The following is a 7,500-nucleotide window of genomic DNA, read 5'->3' as shown; positions in this document are numbered from 1 at the left end:
TTAGATTAGGTTGGGTTGGGTTAGGTTAGGTTGGGTTGGGTTATATTGGGTTGGGTTGGGTTATATTGGGTTGGGTTGGGTTATATTGGGTTGGGTTGGGTCGGGTTGGGTTAGGTTGGGTCGGGTTGGGTTTGGTTGGGTCGGGTTGGGTTAGGTTAGGTTAGGTTGGATTGGATGAGGTTGGGTTGGGTTAGGTTGGGTTGAGTTGGGTTAGATTAGTTTGGATTAGATTGCGTTGGGTTGAGTCAGGTTGGGTTAGGTTAGGTTGGGTCGGGTTGGGTTAGGTTAGGTTAGGTTGGATTAGATTAGGTTGGGTTGGGTTAGGTTAGGTTAGGTTGTGTTAGGCTAGGTTAGGTTAGATTAGGTTAGGTTAGGTTAGGATAGGAAAGGTTAGGTTAGGATAGGTTAGATAAGTACTTTGAAAGTAATTTGGGTGTGGGGAAACATACTGAGATTATTTTCAAGAAAATTCTATGGTTTTTAAGATATGGCATCCCTCTTTTTTCAGGGGAAGGTTCCGGGACTCAGTTACATCTCTGGAAAATGCTTACCAAAGAGCATTGTTGTATAAACTGAGATGGTGGCGTAATTCTTAGTTTTATGACTGGATCGTCATGCACTTCTTAAGAAGGTTGGTATTTAAGGCTACTTAGCATGCTTTTGAAGATACAGGACCCCTGTTTATAAATTATGGGAGACTAATTCAGTTTTTTTAAGCTTATGTGCAATTTATTCTAAAACAAAATATCTTTATCTTAATGTACATTTCATTTTAACAGCAAAATAAGTCAGGTATGTAAGTATACGCAACATGCTTTTGAAAATATTGGACCTCTCTTTATAAAGTATTTAAAACTACTTCAGTTTTTTCATGCTTAATGAGGATTTTATTTTGAATTGGCATGAATAAGAACGGATGAATTAAACCTACGTTGTAATCTTGTGCACCATAATTAATATTTTAAAATTGTTTTTCATGTCATTGTGAATTCAATACAAGCCTAAATTTACAATGTTGTGCATTTTATTTTAAAATGTATACCACGAACAAATATTTTTGAACCCATTTCTCTGTGAATTTAATTTCAGCCTAAATTAAAAGAAATTGCATTTTATTTTACAGTGTACATCATGAATTAATATTTTGAAACTGTTTTTTTAAGGTCTTTGTGAATTCGAGCCTAGATCCAAAAAGTGTTCTCACTCTGAGAAATGGAATTCTGTCAATAACTGAACACGAGACAGCCTTTCAGAAACTCCCAGACATCTGGTTACAGAAACCGAAAATTGGCAAAATCAAAGGTGAGCTATCTTAAATTTCTCGTACCCAAACCACAGTTTAATTTTTTTCTGTACCTCTGTAGGGGTGGAGGCTGCTCCTGCGGACAGGTTATGGGAGGTTTTGAACCATCCAACCAACCAATTACTATTCTTTCTGGTGGTCAGTGAATTAGACCAGTCCAAGTTAATTTGGTTATAGATAAGAGTTTTAAAAGGTACCTTTTTCAGAAGTTAACTTAGGTGTTTGTGGTTAGTTTTGAAAGGTACCTTTTTCAGAAGTTAACGTAACTAAATGTAGTTATGGTTTTAAAAGTCCTTTTTTCAGAAGTTAACGTAACATAATGAGCTTATACATAATGTTTTAAAAGGTACCGTTTTCGTTAGGTAGTCTAATGTGTTTGTACATACTTTTAAAAGGTACCTTTTCCAGAAGTTAACTTAATGTGTTTGTACATAGTTTGGAAAGGTACCTTTTTCAAAAGTTAACTTAGTGTGTTCGTACTTAGTTTCAAGTACCTTTTTCAGAAGTTAAAGTAAATTAATGTGCATATACTTAGTTTTAAAAGGTACCATTTTCAGAATCCAACTTATGGGTTTGTACAGTTTTAAAAGGTATTTTTTTAAGAAGTTAACCTAATTGTGCTTATGTATAGTTTTAAAAGGTACATTTTTCAGAAGCTAACTAACTTATTGTGCATATATATAGTTTTAAAAGGTACCTTTTGTTCAGTAGTTAACTTAATGTTTTGTAAATTTAAAAGGTTTCTTTTTCAGAAGTTAACTTGTGTGTTTATGCATAATTTCAAAATGTCCCTTTTCCAGAAGTTGACTGAACTTAATGTGTTAATGCATAAAGGTTTTAGATAGTAACTTTTTCAGTTACTTAGTTTTAAATTTTGTAAAGTAACCTTGTTAATCTTTAATTTAAAAAAATCAATTTTAAATATTTTAAATAGTTTTTCTTTTTCTTTTGAATAGTACTTGCCTTGAATTTCAACTTGAGTGTAAAATATTCTTGCAATTAAATTTAAATTTTTAACTTTTTCCAGACTGAGTTATCGTGGGTGAGCTGCTAATTCAAGATTAAGTTAAAGTAAGTCTTTAAATTTTTTTAAGTATTATTTTAGTGTAGCTTTATAACTTTTGTTTCTTTGAAGGTTTTATATTTAGAATGTTAACTTTTGAATGTTGATTTTTAAATTGAGAGTATTAACATTTAAAAATTTTGTTGCTTTTTAAATATAAATTTAAATTCGTTCTAAAATTAGCTAACGAACTGCTTTGTACAGACGACTTTCATTCAAAACGACTTTCATTCAAAACGACTTTCATTCAAAACGACTTTCATTCAAAACGACTTTCATTCAAAACGACTTTCATTCAAAACGACTTTCATTCAAAATGACCGACTTGCTTTCAAAATGACTTTAAAAAAATTTGCTCCTAAACTATTTGTCAAAAATTAAACGGTAAAATTTCTGACCGTGTTCCAATAATACAACAAACAGACCTATATTTAGCTATGGTACAGATAAAGCTAGCTAACCTCTGCTTAGCTGTGGTACTTAATGAACAAACCTATACTTAGTAATAGTGCAATTATACATAAACCTTGGTTTATCCATGGTACTAAGAGGAAACCGAGATTTAGCTATAATGGTTCTTGGTTTCCTACCAAGTCTTAAGAAGTCTAGCGCCAGACTTGACTGGACATTTTGATTTTAAAGTCTGAGCACCTGGCATCTGCTGTATGATTTCAACCGTGGTGTCTTTTATATATATATATTTTTTCTTTTCAAGCAAGGTCCAGTGCTAGCACAAAACAGCTTTGTTCATTGAGAACAGAAATATTTACTTTTATCAATTTTGGTAGCCATGGTCAGTGGCTATAAACTTTGCTTTATAAAGTTTGCTAGCCATGGTCAGTGGCTATTTATTTTGTTTTACAAAGTTTTGTAGCCATAGTCAGTGGCAGTTTACTTTGCTTTACAAAGTTTGCTAGCCATGGTCAGTGGCTGTTTACTTCGCTTTACAAAGTTTGCTAGCCATGGCTAGAGGCTATTTACTTTGCTTTACAAAGTTTGCTAGCCATGGCCAGAGGCTATTTACTTTGCTTTATCAAATTTAGCAGCCATGGCCAGAGGCTATAAAACTTTGCTTTATCAAGTTTACTAGCCATGGCCAGAGGCTATTTACTTTGCTTTACAAAGTTTGCTAGCCGTGGCCATAGGCTTTCAAAAGTGTTTTGCTTGTAAGGACTGTTGACTGATTTGTTTTTGTTAATGGGCAGTTTTATTTTAAAGGAAAAATGCTTGATTATATTTAGTTTCTCACTCGAAAGGCATCAAGGAACCAACTCAGTTTTGAAGTTCAATCTCTCCATTATTCAAATAAGACCGTCTATTTACTCGATCCTTTAAATGGTAATTTTTCTCTGAAAATTCCCTGACGGAGGTGACCACTTCCATACTCACAGAAATTAGTTTTTATTAAAGTAAATCGGTGATTCTTGGCTCATTAAATGAGCTAGGCATGACCAAGATTTTTTTCAACCAAAGAATGAGTTAATTATTTTCTGACCATTATTATTTTTAGTTTATTGATAAATCAACAAATTGATTAAGGGCTCATGTCTAGCATTGGGTGATGAGGAATTTTTCATATGCAATTAATATTTTCAGTTTGTTAGTTAAATGTAAATCTGTGGGCTTATATTTGTTAGTAAGTTTGGTGAAACTTGAACCTTCTTTGGAATTCCCAACTTTTAAGATTGTGATTTTACTAAATTTTAAAGTTTGTACCTGTATTTATAAAGTTTCATTTATTATAAGTTGAAGTTTAAACAGTAATTTAGATTTAACATTAAAAATTATTTTTTATATTATAAGTTTCAGCACCTTTAAATACTAAGTCAATTATCTTCGCATTTTTTTTTACCATGACCCAAAAATAATTCCTTTAAAAAAATTCTTTGAATTTTAAATGTGAAGACTCTAATAGATGTATTTGTATCCCGTTTACAGATTTCAAATTCAAACTGACAAGTGTTTTGGAGCTCATAAAACTACATAATGCAGGAGTATGGTAGCTGGTCCTAAGTTCATGGTCTTTTTTTTTCTTTTGCTCCAGTGGTGGTTTTTTGGAAATATAACTTAAAATAAAACTTACATATTCCCTTGATTCACGGTGTTCAATATCCTTAAAAACTGTAATTGAAAGGAGTGGTCTCATATTTATTAATAGTCAAGACAACCTGAGATAATTTGACTTAATTTCTGAGATGATTTGACTTAATTTCTGAGATGACTTGACTTAATTTCTGAGATGACTTGACTTAATTTCTGAGACGACTTGACTTAATTTCTGAGATGACTTGACTTAATTTCTGAGATGACTTGACTTAATTTCTGAGATGACTTGACTTAATTTCTGAGATGACTTGACTTAATTTCTGAGATGACTTGACTTAATTTCTGAGACGATTTGACTTAATTTCTGAGACGATTTGACTAATTTCTGAGACGATTTGACTAATTTCTGAAGTCATGTGTGTTACATCTGTCAGGACCCATTTCAGAAAATTATTATTTCAAGGACTGGTCTGTAAAATTTTGTAAATGGATTTTAATATTTGTTATAAATGTAATGGAGGTGTGATAAGACTGAGCCCAACTAAAGAGGCAATTTTTTCTTTGGAAATTGCCTTCAATCTAAAGGCATTGCTCAAGTTTAAAAAGTGTGGAAAGGCTAAAGAGAATGAATTCAAAATGAAAATGAGCGTGATTCCTTGATGTATTTAGAGTGGAGAAAAATAATAACTTCCTAAATAAATCATTCCAGCTACATTGGTCACGTATACAACCTATTTGACTTTTGACTTAAATTGCTTAGTTACGAAGCTACTTAGTTACAAAGCTGCCAAGCTACCTAGCTACCAAGCTACTTAGTTACCAAGCTACTTAGTTACCAGGCTACTTAGTTATCAGGCTACTTAATTACCAGGCTACTTAGTTACCAGGCTACTTAGTTACCAGGCTACCTAGTTACCCAGCTACCTAGTTACCAAATTACCTAGTTACCCAGCTACCTAGTTACCAAGCTACTTAGTTACCTAGTTACCTAGCTACCAAGCTACCTAGTTACCAAATTACTTAGTTACCAAATTACTTAGTTACCAAGCTACTTAGTTACCAAATTAACCCTACAAAAGGAAGGCTTTCTCGATTATGAAATCAACCTCTTGACATTAAGGATACTGTGGTATCCTTGGGAATATCCAGGTTACGTAGGATAGGATCAGGCTCCTAGACACATGAAGGATCGATCTGTTTTGGATGAAGCTTTCGAGCAGAGTGTCTAAGGACGATAGTTGGTTGACACGAAGATAAAGGACAAGAAACAAGCATTGAAATACTTAGCAAGTTAATGCCGTCTTGCCCTGACAACAGATTCGTAATGATTAGGGATCTTAGGACTTTGAAAGGATTTGATTATTTATTATTATTATTATTATTATTATTATTATTTCACTTTATTTCTGTTTATATTTTTTTTTTATTTTCATTCTATTTTAGTATTTTATTATTTTAGGTATTTTTATTTTATTTTATATTATTATTATTATTATTATTATTATTATTATTATTATTATTATTATTATTATTATTATTATTATTATTATTATTATTATTATTATTATTATTATTATTATTATTCAGAAGACTAAACCTATTCATATGGAACATGCCTACCAAAGGGGCCACTGACTCGAAATTCTGAAGCTTCCAAAGAATATTAAGGTGTTCATTAGGAAGAAGTAGGAGGAAGGGAAAAAGTAATTATTCTGTTACGGAAACTATATAATTTATGATCCTGTTGCCATTATAATCCATTCTGACGAAAGTTAAAAGTATGGAAAATATAAAAGTTCTTAAGTTGTTCTCCATAAAGAATTGGAGTACCAGAAATTTTTTAACTTTAATAATTGTATTTTGAATTGGTTATATATAAAATCACTTTATTTTATACAGTGATATTTGAGTTAACTCAAACTCAAGCTTGGACCACAAGTAGATGCTTTTGAGTTTAGATGAAGTATTTTAAAGGTAAATATTGATAAATATATAAATATAAATATATAAATATAAATATAGGTATGCATGTGGAGTCAGTTATTCAGAGCAATACGGAAATCATTTCAAAATCCTTGATGAAAACCAATAAAAATAAATTTAGGACAAGTAAAAAATGCTTCGGCGTAATCGAGTTTTCTGTACAGCCGCTACATCGTATAATCAAGGCCACCGAAAATAGATCTATCTTTAAATGGTCTCGGTATAATGCTGTATGAGCCGCGCCCCATGAAACTTTAACCACGGCACGATGGTGGCCTATCCTATATCGTTGTCAGAAGCACGATTATGGCTAGCTTTAACCTTAAATGAAATAAAAACTACTGAGGCTAGAGGGCTGCAATTTGGTATGTTTGATGGCTGGAGGGTTGATGATCAGCATACCAATTTGCAGCCCTCTAGCCTCAGTGGTTTTTAAGATCTGAGGGCGGACAGAAAAAGTGCGGACTGAAAAAATTGCGGACTGAAAAAATTGCGGACTGAAAAAATTGCGGACTGAAAAAATTGCGGACTGAAAAAATTGCGGACTGAAAAAAGTGCGGACCGAAAAAAGTGCGGACCGAAAAAAGTGCGGACAGAAAAACGGTGCGGACTGAAAAAGTGCGGACGGACAGACAAAGCCGGCACAATAGTTTTCTTTTACAGAAAATAAAAAGAATAGGAAGAACAGAAATAGAAAGAGTATTTTTTTTTTTTTAGCCAAACTGTCCTAATACATTCTTTGAAGTCTCCTGCAAAAAATAACTAACAAGAGTTCTGAATGGCGTTAATAACTCTTTTCTCTCTCTCTCTCTCTCTCTCTCTCTCTCTCTCTCTCTCTCTCTCTCTCTCTCTCTCTCTCTCTCTCTCATTGTATTACTGAGTGGGAAATGAAAGAAGATTAAATCTATTAATCTTGGGGAATTATCCGGAATCGTTTCCAAGCGGATCGTTGAATCCCAGAAGCGCAATTTAAGGCCGTTTTATTTAAAATAGGAATTATGGAAGTTTCCAGAGTTAAAAGGTATATAAATATATATATGTATACATATATGTATATATATGTATATATATATATTTTATATATATATATATATATATATATATA

General features: G+C 32.4%; 1 long non-coding RNA gene across 1 annotated transcript in view; it reads left to right on the top strand.

The window, feature by feature from the left end:
• Window positions 1–4,433, top strand: part of LOC136830087 (uncharacterized) — a 5,070-nt gene extending 637 nt beyond the window's left edge. Inside the window, exons 2-5 of the long non-coding RNA XR_010850554.1 lie at window positions 509–631; window positions 1,164–1,302; window positions 2,331–2,374; window positions 4,305–4,433. This is a non-coding gene — a long non-coding RNA (uncharacterized lncRNA). The remainder of the gene's footprint in view (window positions 1–508; window positions 632–1,163; window positions 1,303–2,330; window positions 2,375–4,304) is intronic.
• Window positions 4,434–7,500: the final 3,067 nt, after the last annotated feature.

Source organism: Macrobrachium rosenbergii, chromosome 46 (genome assembly GCF_040412425.1).
Source record: "Macrobrachium rosenbergii isolate ZJJX-2024 chromosome 46, ASM4041242v1, whole genome shotgun sequence".
Lineage (NCBI taxonomy): Eukaryota > Metazoa > Arthropoda > Malacostraca > Decapoda > Palaemonidae > Macrobrachium > Macrobrachium rosenbergii.
The sequence above is the reverse complement of the archived record's forward strand: the minus strand, read 5'-3'. Positions and strand labels throughout refer to the sequence as shown.